General features: G+C 48.6%; 1 pseudogene; it reads right to left on the minus strand.

Annotated features, from left to right (window-relative positions):
• Positions 1–1,091: 1,091 nt before the first annotated feature.
• LOC141164686 (E3 ubiquitin-protein ligase TRIM7-like) lies at positions 1,092–10,512 on the minus strand (annotated as a pseudogene).
• Positions 10,513–17,957: the final 7,445 nt, after the last annotated feature.

Raw genomic sequence — 17,957 nt, forward strand, 5'->3', positions numbered from 1 at the left:
TTCACCGATACCAAACATGTATAGGTTTTTATTTAAGTGGTGAAAAAAAAATCCAAAGTTTGTTATTTAAAAAAAAAAAAAGTGCCATTTTCCGAGACCCGTAGTGTCTCCATTTTTCGTGATCCGGGGCTGAGTGAGGGCTTTTTTTTTTTTGCAGAGCTGACGTTTTTATTGATATAATTTTGGTGTAGATACGATGTTTAGATCACCTGTTATTGCATTTTATTGCTGTCATGTGCCTAAAAAGGTGCAGGCTCAGCGCCGGAGCCTGTGCCAAAGGGGAAGACACGACATGCGCCGTAGATATATGGCACATGCTGTGAAGGGGTTAAGTATGCTCGTGTGACCCTAGCCTTTCAGTCATAGAGGTGCGGCCGGTGTGACTTCAGTATCCGCTCAATGCATAGGGAGCGGCGGCTGTAACCACATCCCTGCCCTGACTGAAAGCTGAGTCAGCTGTCACTCAGTGGCGGGGATGAGGCTGCAGCCGCCGCTCACTATAGATTGAGTGGATACTGAAGTCACCCCGGCCGCACCTCTATGACTGAAAGCCCGAGGCTACAGAGAGGAATAACGTTTATTTACTCCAGGCAGCGGGGCTCTCAGTGCAGTGGCCACACTGCTTCAGAACGTTATTAACCTGCAGATTAACCTCATATCTGCATGTTAATAGTGTTTTGTTTTGTTTTTACTCGTCAGGCTCCCTTTTAAAGCGTTTGTCTTATTTCCTAAGATAAGGTTGCATTCATTATGTGAGACTGCAGAGCATGAAATAGTTACAGTGGTATAAATACACAGAAGTCGAATTTTCAGTGGCGCCAGGTAAAAGGCTATTATTGGTAAACGGTAAAAGGCCATTATTGTTGTGGATAAAATGTGGGAGGTGGAAGTGTGATTGAAACTACACGGGGCAAATACCCCTCCACCTTGGAAATGTTGCTTGCATAATGTATTTATATAGCACATGAAAATATCACAGTGAAATACATCTGCAGGCGCAGCTTCTCCACACAAACAATTTAGCCAGTTGTGGTGCCATTAGAAGCTCCTCCCCGGCCATGTAGAGATCAGCTATATCCCACCTTCTTATTCAATGCCATTGGTCAAATGATTCAGCAATCAAAAGTTTGGTTTCTGTCACCCTGTCTACTTTCCCCTAATATCTTTATAGAACAATGCCATACACATAATGCAGCATGAAGGGGCTCGGAGAAGGTAGCAGTGAAAGTGTGTAAGTGTCTGATGGGGTCACACAGCTCATAAAAGGACAACTTCCCGGCCTCATAATCCAGATATATCCTGACTCTATCACTGGAGATCTTGTCAGGTAACCGGATCTCTTTACTGTCATGTCTCACTACATACTGATTATTAGAACTCCACAAACTCCAGGACTTGTTATTATCTCCAATGTATGACCCATCACCCCTCCTGTCTATACTGGGATAACACATTCCTACACTCCAACCACCTGATCGTCCGCCCTCCACATCCCAGTAATGTCGTCCTGAGGTAAATCCCCTCCTGCTCATCACCTGATAATCCTGGAATCTCTCTGCTGTTTCTGGACGTTTCTGCTCCTTTTTTGTCCAGGTTGCAGTTTTCAGGTCGTCTGATATAAGGAGATTATTACCAGCTGTGTTTACATCCAGTAATATGTCTGTAGGATCCTCCACATAGATCCCGCTCCTTATACCTGATATTACCTCACATAATGTGTGTAATGTGTGTGAGATCACAGCCACATCCAGGTCATCTCCATCATGGGGCTGTTTATCATGTCCCCCTGTGTCCTCATCACCTCCCTCCTCCTCAGGATCACACAAGTCACCGGTGTCTGGTTCCTGTAAGACAGTCAGTGGGTCCGTCATGTTACACAGCTCCTCAATGTGTCTCATCTTCCTGGACAGCTCGTCCTTCTTTATCTCCAGCTGATGGATCAGAGCAGACAGTAACAGGGACTCTTCCTTTTCCTGCCTGGAGATCTCACTCAGGACCTTCTTCTCCAGGTCGTCCACCCGTCTCCTGATGTCTGTACACAGGGCAGTGACTCTCTCCGCTTCTCCAGATGCTTTTTCTTGAGCTTTTCTCCTGCGAGCCTCCAGATTTCTGACTCTTTCCTCAGTCTCCTCTCTCTTTGTGATCAGTTTCTGCAGAACATTTGTTTCTCCTTCTTCTTCTCAGAGGCCTCATCCAGCATCTCCACCCGATGTCCCCGATGTTCTCCGGCCAAACTGCAGGACACACAGATACAAGCAGCGTCCTCAGTGCAGTAATATTCCAGGATCTTCTTATGGACAGAACATTTCCTTTTCTCCAGAGAAGTGCTGGGATCAGATAAGACGTGTTCTGGTGATTTGCTGTGAGACCTCAGGTGTTTATCACACAGAGAAGCCTCACAGTGTAGACAGGATCTAACAGCAGGTACAGGAGAGTCCACACAGTAAGTGCAGCAGATCCCGGTGATCTCCTCTTGTTCTTGCAGAGTAATCAGGAAACGTTCTGCGACATTATGAAGATTTATGTTCCTCATCAGCGCCGGCCGCTCCGGAAACTCTTCTCTGCATTCAGGACAGGAATAAACTCCAGACTCGTCCTGTGTATCTGACGCGCCCCTGGGCCTGTGTCGCGCTGCGTTGCGCACGCGGGAGCTTACCCGGAGCCGGATCTGTTGAGGGTTGTAGTCTCGTAGCGGTGACCCGGTCCGTGCCCAGGGAGTCAAACTGAGCGGCGATGTATCAGCGGTAGATGTTGGACGACTACGCCACCCGTTGAGTACAGCTAAGGAGCTGCTGCTGCAGGGCAGACCGCTGAGGCCGGTGGTAGGATTGTGCAGCGTGATAGTATAACCCCCAACGGGAGGGGTATGGCCTCAGGGCAGCCGACGTGGATGATGGGGGTAGCAGGAACCACTCGGAGACGGTACGGTGTAGTTCAGGGTCTTTACTGGTGACAAAGATAGACCCTCCCGGAGTACTGGCTAGCGATTGGGGCCTGGTCAGTCCTTGAGCAGATGGGATCTCCCCTGGCCAGGCGGAGTTGTAGGCCTCCCAAACTAACTGTACTCTTCTGGCTACCTTGCTAAAGGCGGGTATAAGTAGCCACGTCCCTCAGTGTACCGTGTGGTGCTCACCCGTATGGCCGGTGACTCGGGGCCTTCGGGTTTCTTGGCCAGAGGACCTGGAATCCCCTGCCTGACGGATTCTGCTGCTGGGTAGGAGTTAGTCCCCACAGCCTCGGACTCCGGGTCCGGTAAGAAATCTTCTCAGTCAGGGCGAGCTCTGCAGCTGCCAGCCCCTGACTCCTTGTAACACTGCTCCCACAGAGCTCCTGATGTTCTGTTCCTATATTTGCTTCTTTTCTCTGTCTCTACTTCTTCTCTACTCACCAACCCTGCCTCAGCCCCAGTTTTATATAGGGGAAGTTCTTCCCCTCCCAGGACTGTGCAGGAGGTGTGGCATGCATAGGATTCCTGACCAAGAGACCTCCCACCTGCTCTCAGACGTAATATCTCTATCACTGTGGCAACCAGACCCCTGGGGTGTCACATTCCCCCCTAGTGAAATTTAGTACTCCGGGACTAAACATATTTTAGAAAAACATAACAAGATATAACAATAACAATACAATAAAGAAACACATAAAGGTGGTCACGGCATGTCCGTAACCGGGTGCAGTCTTTGAAGAAAGCAAGGTGTCCATTTCACCAAAACAGGGAGACGTAACCAGGTAGGGGTCTGTCCTGCCCCGAGTCCTTAACAGTCTTTAGTCCGTCCTGGGTTACGCTCCAACTATGTACACAGGATTCCCGGTAAATCCACCAAAGACTCCTATAAACAACTAGAAACACATAATTATACACAAGCAACAAGAAAAACAGGTAACCACAAATAAAACAATTTATACACTTCAAATCCTCCAACGTGCGGGTAACTGGCCTCTAGTGGCCCTAGTGGACCTACGGAGCTGACAGTCTGGCCCTGAACTACAGGGTGTAGGAGCTGTCAAGGGTAAATTGGGCAGCTGTCTATGGGCCCTTTGGCTCACTAGGGATATGGCAGGCTCACTGCAAGCAGAGGGTTGATCCTCCTGATCTGCTGGTGTGGGGTCTTCTGCCTCCTGGACCGGCTGTTCTTCCAGCTCTACCTGTTGCTCCGTAGGTGCTTGGGATGCTGGTTGGAGGAAGGTGAGTACGGGTACCACAACTGCACCATTGACTTGAGTCCAAGACCGAGGGAAGTCTCCGAGCACAGTACTAACCATATCTTCCCTTTCCTCTACGGGTCGATGGTCTTCTTGTTCCTCTTCAGGGTTCCGTAGCTGTTCAGGACACTTCTTCAGGTGATCCCGGGATACAATGGCTGTGGTCTCCCCTCCGTCTTTACTGATGGTACAGACCTTCGGGTTCTCGTGGCTTGAGGGCAGTACGGTGTACGGGTCCTTCTCCCACTGGTCGTCCAACTTGTGGAGCCGTCTTTTCCTCTTCAAGACCTGCTCTCCGGGCACCAGGGGAACAGCGGGAGCATACTGGTTGTAAGTTTTCTCTTGTCTCTCCCTAGCCTGACAGAGACTTCGCTCCACGCTCTCCTGTACTTTCCGGTACTGCTGCTGCCTCTCTGTGTCCCAGTCTGCTTCTGGTGAAGTGTCCTCGGGTGTCAGGACTCCCATTTCCAGGTCAACAGGTAACTTACCAGGTCTCGCCCTCATTAGGTAAGCCGGGGTACAGTTGGTGGAACCTACCGGGATGTGGTTGTATAGGTCCACCAGATCGGGCAGCTTCTCAGGCCACAGACTGCGTTCTTCCAGGGGCAACGTTTTCAGAAGATCCATTACCACCTGGTTCATTTTCTCACAAAGTCCATTAGTTTGCGGATGATAGGGTGTCGTCCTTATCTTCCGGCAGCCATACAGATTGCAGAATTCCTGGAAGACCTCCGCTTCAAAGGCAGGTCCCTGGTCCGTCAGCACTTGGTCCGGGTACCCGTGTGAACGGCAGAAGTGCTGCTGGAAGGCTCTAGCTGCTGTTTGAGCCGTTAAGTCCTTGACGGAGACGACAACCAAGAACCGGGAGTAATGATCCACGATGGTTAACGCGTAGACGTAGCCACTTCTGCTTGGGGTCAGTTTTACATGATCCAAGGCTACCAGTTCCAACGGCTGCCGGGTGACGATGGACTGCAGGGGAGTCTTCTGGCTGGCACGGTCCTTCCTCCTCAGGTTGCACGGGCCACAGTCTCTGCACCACCTCTCGATGGTTCCCCTCATGCCTACCCAATGGAACCGCCCGCGCAGCAGGAACTCCAGCTTCTTCCATCCGAAATGCCCAGCTCCATCGTGGTATGCCTCCATCACCATGGCTGCGTCTCGTCGTGGCACCACTACTTGCCAGATTAGTTCATGCGTCCGGGAGTTAACCATCCTGCGGCACAACTTCCCCTTGTAAAGGAACAGTCTACTCTTTTCTGCCCACAGTTGCTTGGCTTCCTCCGGAGCGTCTGGGTCAAGGCGAGCCTCTGGCCGAGTCAGCATCTCCTTCACCAGCCGGACGGCAGGGTCACTGTCTTGCGTTTCCGCCCAGTTGTAGTGAGGTAAGGGGTTAAGCGTAGCGCCTTGCTTACTCCTTACCCGATGGGAATACTGGATAGTCCCATGACGGTGAAACGCGGGGAGTTCGACTTCTTCCAGTCCCTCTGGATCTTCTCCTACGTCCGGTAGGTTTGGCATCCTGGACAGGGCGTCCGCGTTGGTATTGGAGCGTCCTGCCCGGTATTTGATGGTGAACTCGTAGTTGGACAGGCGGGCCATCCATCTCTGCTCTAGGGCACCGAGTCTTGCCGTGTCCAGGTGTGTCAACGGGTTGTTATCCGTGTACACGACGAACCGGGAAGAAGCGAGGTAGTGCTTAAAGCGTTCGGTGACTGCCCACACCACTGCCAGGAACTCTAGCTTAAATGAGCTGTAATTCTCAGGGTTTCTTTCGGTGGGTCGCAGTTTTCGGCTGGCGTAAGCGATTACTCGCTCCTTCCCCTGCTGGATCTGGGACAACACGGCTCCTAGCCCGATGTTACTTGCGTCGGTGTAGAGGATAAAGGGCTGGCTGTAATCCGGGTACGCCAGGATTTCATCCCCCGTGAGGGCCATCTTCAGCTGGCGGAAGGACTCTTCTTCCAACTTCTCCCATCTGAAGGGCGGCTTCTGGTTCTTGGCCTTCCGGGACTGGCCTATCAGGAGGTCCTGCATAGGAGCTGCCTTTTTGGTGAAACCGGGGATGAACCTGCGGTAGTAGCCTACCAACCCGAGGAACTGCCGCACTTCCTTTACACTGGAGGGACTTGGCCATTCCTTAATTGCGGTGATCTTATCAGGGTCGGGAGCCACTCCGTCAGCGCTCACCACGTGTCCCAGGTACTGCACCTTTGGTTTCAGGAGGTGACACTTGGAGGGTTTCACCTTTAGGCCGTAGCTTGCCAGAGCTTCGAACACTTCCGCCAGGTGTTTCAGGTGGTCCTCATAAGTCTTAGAATATACGATGACATCGTCCAGGTACAACAGGACCGTCTCGAAGTTTCTGTGGCCCAGACAGCACTCCATTAATCGTTGGAAGGTTCCTGGTGCGTTGCAGAGTCCGAACGGCATACAGGTAAACTCGCTAAGTCCCATCGGGGTGGTGAATGCGGTCTTCTCCCGGTCCGCCTCTGCTACAGGAACCTGCCAGTACCCACTAGTGAGATCCAAGGTAGAGAAGAAGTTAGCAGATCTTAAAGCAGCCAAAGACTCCTCTATCCTTGGTAAGGGGTACGCATCCTTGTGTGTGATACGGTTGATTTTCCGGTAATCTACACACATCCTCATGGTGTTGTCTTTCTTTTTGACTAAGACTAGTGGAGCTGCCCAGGGGCTACAGCTATCCCTGATCACCCCAGCCTCCTTCATGTCTCTAAGCATCCCCTTGGCGTGTTGGTAGTGTGCAGGGGGTACGGGTCGATACCTCTCTTTTATGGGAGGATGGTCTCCCGTGGGGATGTGGTGTTCTACCACCTTGACTCGCCCGAAGTCTAACGGGTGTTTACTAAACACTCTCTCGTACTCTTGAACCACCCAATAGACTCCCTGTTTCTGGTGTGAGGGAGTGGAGTCAGTACCCAAATGTAGTTGCTGACACCAGTCCTCCATTGTTTTCTTAGAGCCGTTACCTTCCTCCGGGTGAGATGGAGGCAAGGGTTCCACAGATTGTATAGCATTTTGGTTAATGGTATATAATTTGGCTAGCGTGGCATACCGGGGCAGGTACACTTCCCTCTTCCCGATATTGATTATGCGAACGGGCACCCTCCCATGGCGTACATTAACCACCCCCCGTGCTGTCAAGATGGTGGGCCTACTGTCTGAGTAAACTGGTTCTACCATTGCCTAGTAATCTCTACCTCTCAGACCAATAGCTGCCCGGCACCAAATCATCATTTCACTTTTTGGGGGCATGGCAATAGGGAAAGGGTCACACATTCTCACACTACCAATCTCACCGCCGGAGAGTTCCACCTGTTGCCGTCGCATCAGTGCCCGGATCTCTTTTTGGAGCACTCGCTGCTCGCCGGAGCTGGCGTTCTTGGCAACCTGCTGTAAAAGGAAAATCACCTCTGCAAGACAATTTTCAATTACATTAGTTCCTAGAGTTATCTTTGGGTGACTCTCGTGTTTGTCAATGTCTACAATGATCAGTCCCTGTGCTGCCAGTTCGACTCTACCGATTTTAATGGTCACCTCTTTAAATCCAATCTGTGGCACGGGCTGGCCATTGCTGGCGATGATACTCAAGTCGTCGTCAGGGTAGCGGGTGATATCCGAGTCATTCCAGTACTGCTTGAAGAGCACGTACGGGATGGTGGTGACCTGTGACCCGGTGTCCAGTAGGGCACTCATAGGAATGCCATCCAGTACCACGGGTAAGACTGGACGTCCTCCCACATATTTGTCGCGCCAGTTCGATGGGCCTGGTGATCTTTTTCCTGGGGGTTGGCCCTCTACCCTAGGTTGTGCCAGTTTAAAGGACAGTACCTTGCCATATGTCCGGGTTGATTGCAGCGGCGGCAGATGGGTCGTCCGTCCTCGTTGTATCGGTCGCTGGGTCTCCCTCTGGCCGGTGGGGTCCTCCTTGGTCGACGCCACGGGATGTCCTCCGGTCCGGATGCCAGCTGGATCTTCCCTGGAGTGGAAACCTGTAAAGACTGCACAGTTCGGGTTAGCGCAGCAACGCTTTTAGCTAGCTCTTGGACCTGATGGTGCAGGTCTGGAGCCGGGTCATTGTTCAAAGCCTGCGCATCAGCTCCCACAGGCCCTGCCGACAAGGGTGCCGCCTCCTGGTGGTAAGTGGTAGTGGGGCGTCTGTGGGTCACAACGCCACCTGGTGCCGGTTCTCGGAGCACCCGGATGGCTCTGTCCTTGAACTGTGCAAATCCCAGATGAGGGTCCTGTAAGGCCATTGCCCGCAACTGGGTTCGGTGGGCATTGCAATATAAACCCTCTATAAATTGTTCAGTCAACAGCCTGTCCTCGTCTCCCACGCCGTCAGGGTCGGTCTGCTTAATGGCTCTCAGGGCCTCTTGTAGGTTCAGGGCATAGTCCCTTATACTCTCGTGTGCTCGCTGCTTGCACCCGTAGAATCTAAGCTTGATCTCGGCTGAGGTGCGGGTATCAAAGGTGTCCCTCAGCCGGGTTAGTATCCCTGCGACAGTCCTCCCCCCAGGTGGCCAGGACTTTACCTCCCTTCGGGCTGCCCCAGTTAATTGGGCCACCAGGATGCTCACTTTTTGCTCTTCTGTGAGGGGGTACACCTGGAAGAGGCTATCCAGCTTTTCTCTAAAGTCATGCAGGGTATGTGATTCCCCTGAGTGCTGGGGTAGCCAGGCCGCTCCCGGGATATAGGGCATGGTGAAAGGCATGACTGCAGCAGCGGTGGCGCTGGCGGGGGTTGAGGCAGTGAAGCTCTCCTCCGTATCCGACATCCTCCTCCCCCCTAGTGGACCGTGGCCTACCTTGCGATGATCCTCTTCCGTAGGCCGCGGCTCCGCAGTAGATCGTCAGGGTTGAGGACCTTCCGTCGCGCTCCTGTGACGTCGGCGTCTGCTGGGCTCCTTCCAGGACCTTTCGCGACGTCCGGAACGTGAGGCGGGGCTTCAGTTCTCGCGCGCTTTCGGAGTCCACGCCCCTCTTCTTCCCGCGCGACGTCTTCAAGATGGCGTCCAACGGCGGGAAAACTCCACGGAAGGCGGGAAGAAGGCTGAAAATGGTGCCGGATGGCGGGAATCTTCACCGATGGCGAGAAGAAGGCTGAAGATGGCGCCGGATGGCGGGAATCTTCACCACAGGTAAGTTTGAACAGTCTTTTTCAGGCACGCAGTACCCGGTGGTTGCGGGCACGAAATCCTGCCGACAACGCCAAAAGTTGACGCGCCCCTGGGCCTGTGTCGCGCTGCGTTGCGCACGCGGGAGCTTACCCGGAGCCGGATCTGTTGAGGGTTGTAGTCTCGTGGCGGTGACCCGGTCCGTGCCCAGGGAGTCAAACTGAGCGGCGATGTATCAGCGGTAGATGTTGGACGACTACGCCACCCGTTGAGTACAGCTAAGGAGCTGCTGCTGCAGGGCAGACCGCTGAGGCCGGTGGTAGGATTGTGCAGCGTGATAGTATAACCCCCAACGGGAGGGGTATGGCCTCAGGGCAGCCGACGTGGATGATGGGGGTAGCAGGAACCACTCGGAGACGGTACGGTGTAGTTCAGGGTCTTTACTGGTGACAAAGATAGACCCTCCCGGAGTACTGGCTAGCGATTGTGGCCTGGTCAGTCCTTGAGCAGATGGGATCTCCCCTGGCCAGGCGGAGTTGTAGGCCTCCCAAACTAACTGTACTCTTCTGGCTACCTTGCTAAAGGCGGGTATAAGTAGCCCACGTCCCTCAGTGTACCGTGTGGTGCTCACCCGTATGGCCGGTGACTCGGGGCCTTCGGGTTTCTTGGCCAGAGGACCTGGAATCCCCTGCCTGACGGATTCTGCTGCTGGGTAGGAGTTAGTCCCCACAGCCTCGGACTCCGGGTCCGGTAAGAAATCTTCTCAGTCAGGGCGAGCTCTGCAGCTGCCAGCCCCTGACTCCTTGTAACACTGCTCCCACAGAGCTCCTGATGTTCTGTTCCTATATTTGCTTCTTTTCTCTGTCTCTACTTCTTCTCTACTCACCAACCCTGCCTCAGCCCCAGTTTTATATAGGGGAAGTTCTTCCCCTCCCAGGACTGTGCAGGAGGTGTGGCATGCATAGGATTCCTGACCAAGAGACCTCCCACCTGCTCTCAGACGTAATATCTCTATCACTGTGGCAACCAGACCCCTGGGGTGTCACATATCCAGCGCACGATCAATACAGACCCGGCAGAAGTTGTGTCCACATCTCAGCATTACAGGATCTGTATAAGTGCTCAGACAGATGGAGCAGAGCAGCTCGTCCCTCAGATAAGCAGACGCCATGGCTGACGGAGGAAGAGAAAAACGAAACTACAATTCTCTGTTGCTCTGAAGCAAAGGGCGGGTTTATATTGGGTTCATAGTGCAGGGCTGAATAGCTCATGATCAGTTACAATACATCTGTTACTGAATACTTACAATATTTGAGGAAATAGAACATAGATATCAATTGCTATTTAGTGTGTGGAGTGTGGGGCACCTGCCTAACACATTGTATGATGATCCTTACAGCCCCTCTATACACAGTATGATTCCCACAGCTCCCCACACACAGCCTCACACACAGTATGATGGCCCCCACAACCTCCCATACAGTATAATATTCCCACAGCCCTCCAGAGTATATAATACTCCCACAGCCCCCCAGCACATTATGATGAACCCCACAGCCCCAACACAGTATAGTAGACTCCATACCCCCCATAGTATGATCGCCCCCACAGTCCCCCCCCCCCTCTTCCACACTGTATGATGAGCACACACTCAGTATGGTAGCCCCCACAACTCCCATACTTGTTATGATCGCCCTCAAAAGTCCTCCCACATGGTATGATGGTCTACACAGCCCCCCATACATGGTATCTTAGCGCCCACCCGAAACTATATGATGTCCCACCCACACTCAGTATGATGGTCCACACAGCTTCCATACATGGTTTGATGATCCTCACAGCCCCCCCCACATAGTATGATGGCCCCCACAGCCCTCCACCCCACACTGTATGATGTCACTCACACTCAATATGATGGACCCCACAGCCCCCATACATAGTATGATGATCCTCAAATCCCAACTACACACAGTATGATCCCTCATAGCCTCTACACATAGCGTAACCCCACACAGTATGCTGGCCACCACAGACTCACAAATAGTATGATGTCTCCACATATTCACCCCAGGTGACTGACAAGTGAAAAAAATCCAAAACAAATACTCACACTGCTCACATTTCCCCGGGGGATCTTTGCTGCGTGCACAATGAGACTCCACACAGTGGCATCATCACGTATGCTGTCTGAGTCTCAGTTGCGCAGACTAAATAGTGGAAGAAGGAGCTGTCAGTTCCCTCCTCCAACATTATATTCACTGGTATTTGCATCCTGAAGATGAAGATAGTGGTGAAATTGAGATACTGGATTGGAAAGGGCTGCGGCATGGAGCGATCCATGAGCCACTCAGCCACTGTTTTTAACCTTTTGGCTGTTGCGGGCCAAAGGGCCTGATAAAGCCCGCTGGCGGCACTTTGCCTGGCTCTGGTGTGGAGAATAGACAGAAAGATGGACTTGGCCACTGGACTCAGGATACAGATAAGTGATGAATTACAGTAATCGCAATGGAAATGTCATTTTTGCTGTTTCCATGGTAAGAATGGCAAGGGTGGATTTTGTAGATGTTTTTGAGGTACTGGAAATATGAGCATGCGTAGAATTGGATACAGGGAGCAAATGAAAGATTAAGTACAACCACAAGACATCAGGGATGCCGGTAAAATAAACTCAGCTTCATAGGCCAATTCCTATTGTCCAAAGTCCAATTAATACAGTTTCCAGTTTCCACCATGCCTGTATACATCGTAAACTTAACTTCTATTAATAATTTCTTTAAAATAGTAGACAATTCCCCGACAGGTACAATACCATTAAAAGCCAAAGTGGTCAATTTCAGTAGGAGCGGCAGCCAGGGTTATTGTAGTTGTAGTTATTTCTTGTATTACATGTGCTTTGCAGTTCTATGAGTAGTATATCCGCCATACACTCCACCGCTACTTATGTCTAGGGAGCAGTAACTTTATGCTGGATACTAAGCCCTTACAAACCTCAAAGCCACTATTACATTATATCATGTGTCCAGTTCTACATGAAAAATTTGGTGAAAAGTCTTCCTTAAAGCCCGTTGAAAAAAATACATTTGCGAAACCGTGAAGTTTGAACAAGACATGAAGGTGGTGTTGCCTGAGAACAGGTGTGTGGTCATTGGCAAGAAATTTTTCAGTGGCATCCTTTGTGTTCGTTGACCTCTCACAAGACCATCCATAAAAGTTGTCAACTATGTTATATATGTTATATGTCAGATGTCAGTCCTGGTTGTGATGGGGCCTGCTAACTTCTTTCGAGTGTACATCAGAATCTATGTTTGAAATAGAACCCCCCTACACAAGGTGCTTTGCTAATATAATGTATTTACTTTAGGCTTATACTTCTGCCATTCCTGTAGATTGAGAAGCAGTAAAAGCAGTTGTTGGGATTGATAGAAGTTATAAACTTCGGACTTGCATCAACTATGATTCTTCCTTTCCAAAGTTGGGCCAATTTTCGCTTAGCAATTCTCAGAGAGTCTTTCTATGATGAAGCCCTCTTCACAATGTTTTGGATGTCCGGAAAGAATGATTGTTTGGAGAAAAAAAGGTGGGCTCTACCATAAGTCCTGTGTCATGCCAACATTGAAGCATCCTGAAACGATTCATGTATGGGGTTTTCTCATGCACGGAATGGGATCAATTTTAGATCTAAAACCAGATTTGGATCTAAAAAAAACAATGAAGCTTGTAAACTTTGTGAATATCAAAATTTGTGTTGGTCTCAAAACTCATGGCCACAAATGTGCAATTAATTGAATGCTTCATTCAATTTAAATTGTAAATTGGTCTTTTAAGGCATGTCCAGTATCTAAGTGGCATGGTCCTCCAATTTTTCATTCTAAAAATGGGCTTATTGTGTTTTTAGAGTAATTTAAAAAAAATCATATATTCAAATGATTTCCCATCATTCCATGATACTGCTGTCCATGTTTCCCTTTGTCTCTTCACTTCATCCTGCAGCAATAGACACGTCACCGCTGCAGCCAGTGTATATATGGAGGCTATGTGGGGCTCACAATGTATATATGGAGCCTATATGGGGCTCACAGTGTATATATGGAGGCTATGTGGGGCTCACAATGTATATATGGAGCCTATGTGGGGCTCACAGTGTATATATGGAGGCTATGTGAGGCTCACACTGTGAGGCTATGTGAGGCTCATACTGTATATAAGGAGGCTATTTGGTGCTCACAGTTTATATATGGAGGCTATGTGAGGCTCACACTGTAAATAAGGAGGTTATGTGGGGCTCACATTGCATATAAGGAGGCTATGTGAGGCTCACACTGTATATAAGGAGGCTATGTGGTGCTCACAGTGTATATATGGAGGCTATGTGAGGCTCACACTGTATATCACGAGGCTATGTGGGGCTCACACTGTATATAAGGAGGCTATGTGGGGCTCACAGTGTATATATGGAGGCTATGTGAGGCTCACACTGTATATAAGGAGGCTATGTGGGGCTCACAGTGTATATATGAAGGCTATGTGAGGCTAACACTGTATATAAGGAGGCTATGTGGTGCTCACAGTATATACACTGTGTGCAGAATTATTAGGCAAGTTGTATTTTAGAGGATTATCTTTATTATTCATCAACAACTATGTTCTCAATCAACCCAAAAGACTCATAAGTATCCAAGCTTAATGTTTTTGGAAGTTGGAGTGTTTTTTTATTTTAGATTTGGCTATCTTAGGAGGATATCTGTTTGGGCAGGTAACTATTACTGTGCAGAATTATTAGGCAACTTAATAAAAACCAAATATAATCCCATCTCACTTGTTTATTTTCACCAGGTAAACCAATATCAGTGCACAAAATTTAGAAATAAACATTTCTGACATGCAAAAACAAAAAACAAAAAAATTAGTGAACAATATAGCCACCTTTCTTTATGATGACACTCAACAGCCTTCCATCCATAGATTCTGTCAGTTGTTTGATCTGTTTTAGATCAACATTGCGTGCAGCAGCCACCACAGCCTCCTAGACACTGTTCCGAGAGGTGTACTGTTTTCCCTCCCTGTAGATCTCACATTTTATGATGGACCACAGGTTCTCTATGGGGTTCAGATCAGGTGAACAAGGGGGCCATGTCATTATTTTTTCTTCTTTTAGACCTTTACTGGCCAGCCACGCTGTGGAGTAGTTGGATGCATGTGATGGAGCATTGTCCTGCATGAAAATCATGTTTTTCTTGAACGATACCGACTTCTTCCTGTACTACTGCTTGAAGAAGTTGTCTTCCAGAAACTGGCAGTAGGTCTGGGAGTTGAGCTTCACTCCATCATCAACCCGAAAAGGTCCCACAAGTTCATCTTTGATGATACAAGCCCATACCAGTACCCCACCTCCACCTTGCTGGCGTCTGAGTTGGAGTGGAGCTCTCTGCCCTTTACTGATCCAGCCTCTGGCCCATCCATCTGGCCCATCAAGAGTCACTCTCATTTCATCAGTCCATAAAACCTTTGAATAATCAGTCTTAAGATATTTCTTGGCCCATTCTTGACGTTTTATCTTATGTTTCTTGTTCATAGGTGGTGGTTTTTCAGCCTTCCTTACCTTGGCCATGTCCCTGAGTATCGCACACCTTGTGCTTTTTGATACTCCAGTAACGTTGCAGCACTGAAATATGGCAAAACTGTGGCGAATGGCATCTTGGCAGCTTCACGCTTGATTTTCCTCAATTCATGGGCAGTTATTTTGTGCCTTTTTTGGCCAACACGCTTCTTGCGACCCTGTTGGCTATTTGCCATGAAACGCTTGACTGCTCAGTGATCACGCTTCAAAAGTTTGGAAATTTCAAGACTGCTGCATCCCTCTGCAAGACATCTCACAATTTTGGACTTTTCAGAGCCCGTCAAATCTCTCTTCTGACCCATTTTGTCAAAGGAAAGGAAGTTGCCTAATAATTAAGGACACCTTATATAGCGTGTTGATGTCATTAGTCAACACCCCTCCTCATTACAGAGATGCACATCACCAGATTTACTTATTTGGTAGTTGGCTCTCAAGCCTATGCAGCTTGGACTAGGACAACATGGATAAAAAGTATCATGTGATCAAAATACTCATTTGCCTAATAATTCTGCACACAGTGTATATGGAGGTTCCTACTGAATCTGCTGTTTCACATGTGACCAATACTCCACTTACAGCACTACACCCAGCAGGTAAAAGCTGGATTCCATAGGAAGGGTAGGGCTTTCCAAGGTGGTTTCCACAATGGAGACTTGGCATGATCCCAAAGGTGGAGCCCCAGCACTAAAGTAGTTGTGTCACTGGTCCCTGCAGGAAAGGCAGTGCAACGATGCACATCATTAAGGAGGGAGCCACATCACTATCCCCAAGTGGTCGCTATATGAAAAGAGCACATTATGCCATATATGTGTGGCATAACGCATGCAAGCTGCAAAACTTGGGTTTGGACACATAAATGATTTCTTCAACGTTTTAACAATGGCGGGAATCTGGGACCTGGTTATGACTAAGAACTTCATAGTTCAAAAGGCATAGGTCAGTCTCCTGGGATTCTTTGCTTTTTTATCATGTTTTTAATTGTGCAAAATAAAGGATTATTTTAAATGTATCCTTCTAGACGTACTGCTGGACTTGGAAAAAATAAATTCGGAGGTTCTTTACTCCTTTGACATGTAGGTTCTTTCAGTGCAACATCTAAAATATGAAGTCTGCTTTGGTTAACCCTTAGTGCGTGAACTAAGATAAAATGTTCTCTATTTTGTAACCAGAAATGGGGTTAGCAGATCAATCTGAGGGGATGTAGATATTTTCAGCACATGGGGAGTTTATGCCATGAGTTGACACACTCTGTTCGGTCTCCTCCTCCAGATAACCTTGACATTTTATTTAAGCTGTCCACTGCTGGAAAATATTACCTGCATGAATGAGAGGTACCTTTGGGGAGATACAAGTCAGTCCAGTGAGGATGTGGCATCGAGGCTGGATTCGCCCACTGAGGAACAACCTTAGATTCCAACTGAGGATTCACTCTCTCTTCAGACTGGTGAATACTCATGCCTTCCAGGCTACACAGGGGGTAGCTTTACACCATACATAAGACACGGATAGAGACTTGGAAGCTGATTTATTAAGACTAGTGTTGTACATGCCAGTAATAATGAAGGAGCATTGTGAAGTAACATGCCCATCTTAATGAATTCACCACTTCTTCTCAGTGGCATGCACCTCCATGTGCTTCGCTAGAAATACTACTCTAATCAGGGTTTGGAGTAGATGATTTGGCTGGACAGTAATTGCCACTCCTGATCTGCCGCTCTGGATCTGCCCACTTCAGCAAAGTTGGCCGGAGCTAGCTTGAAAAAGCCAAAAGTCGAAATTTTTTCGCAACTTTTCAATGTATTTTACAACAGTTTTCTGGCGTAAACACATTGATGAATCAGCCCCTTAGTGTCAGTTTTGAGAGCGATGCTAAAGAACTAAGATAAGAAGCTGTGTTCGGTTAAACGCGTAGGAATTGGATCTTCGTACATTTTTTCAGATGGGGAAGGAGGATCAGGGTTTAACATTTCGGGAGTGGCAACTCCTGCCCATCCAATTCATCAAAAGTTACATACAGTGGTGGCCAAAAGTATTGGCACCCCTGCAATTCTGGCAGATAATACTCAGTTTTTTCCTGAAAATGATTGCAATCACAAAATCTTTGGAATTATTATCTTCATTTAATTTGTCTTCAATGAAAAAACACAAAAATAATTTTCCTAAAGCCAAATTGGATATAATTCCACACCAAACCTAAAAAAGGGGGTGGACAAAAGTATTGGCAACGTTTGAAAAATCATGTGATGCTTCTCTAATTCGTGTAATTAACAGCACCTGTAACTTACCTGTGGCACCTAACAGGTGTTGGCAATAACTAAATCACACTTGCAGCCAGTTAACATGGATTAAAGTTGACTCAACCTGTGTCCTGTGTCCTTGTGTGTACCACATTGAGCATGGAGAAAAGAAAGAAGACCAAAGAACTGTCTGAGGACTTGAGAAACCAAATTGTGAGGAAGCATGAGCAATCTCAAGGCTACATGTCCATCTCCAAAGACCTGAATGTTCCTGTGTCTTCCGTGCGCAGTGTCATCAAGAAGTGTAAAGCCCATGGCACTGTGGCTAACCTCCCTAGATGTGGACGGGAAAGAAAAATTGACGAGAGATTTCAACGCAAGATTGTGCGGATGGTGGATAAAGAACCTCGACTAACATCCAAACAAGTTCAAGCTGGCCTGCAGTCCGAGGGTACAACAGTGTCAACCCGTACTATCCGTCGACGTCTGAATGAAAAGGGACTGTATGGTAGGATACCCAGGAAGACTCCACTTCTTACCCCGAGACATAAAAAAGCCAGGCTGGAGTTTGCCAAAACTTACCTGAGAAAGCCTAAAACGTTTTGGAAGAATGTTCTCTGGTCAGATGAGACAAAAGTAGAGCTTTTTGGGAAAAAGCATCAACATAGAGTGTACAGGAAAAAAAAAGAGGCATTCAACGAAAAGAACACGGTCCCTACAGTCAAACATGGCGGAGGTTCCCTGATGTTTTGGGGTTGCTTT

This window comes from Phyllobates terribilis, unplaced genomic scaffold (genome assembly GCF_046119375.1).
Source record: "Phyllobates terribilis strain yellow unplaced genomic scaffold, ASM4611937v1 Scaffold_10__3_contigs__length_209671492, whole genome shotgun sequence".
Lineage (NCBI taxonomy): Eukaryota > Metazoa > Chordata > Amphibia > Anura > Dendrobatidae > Phyllobates > Phyllobates terribilis.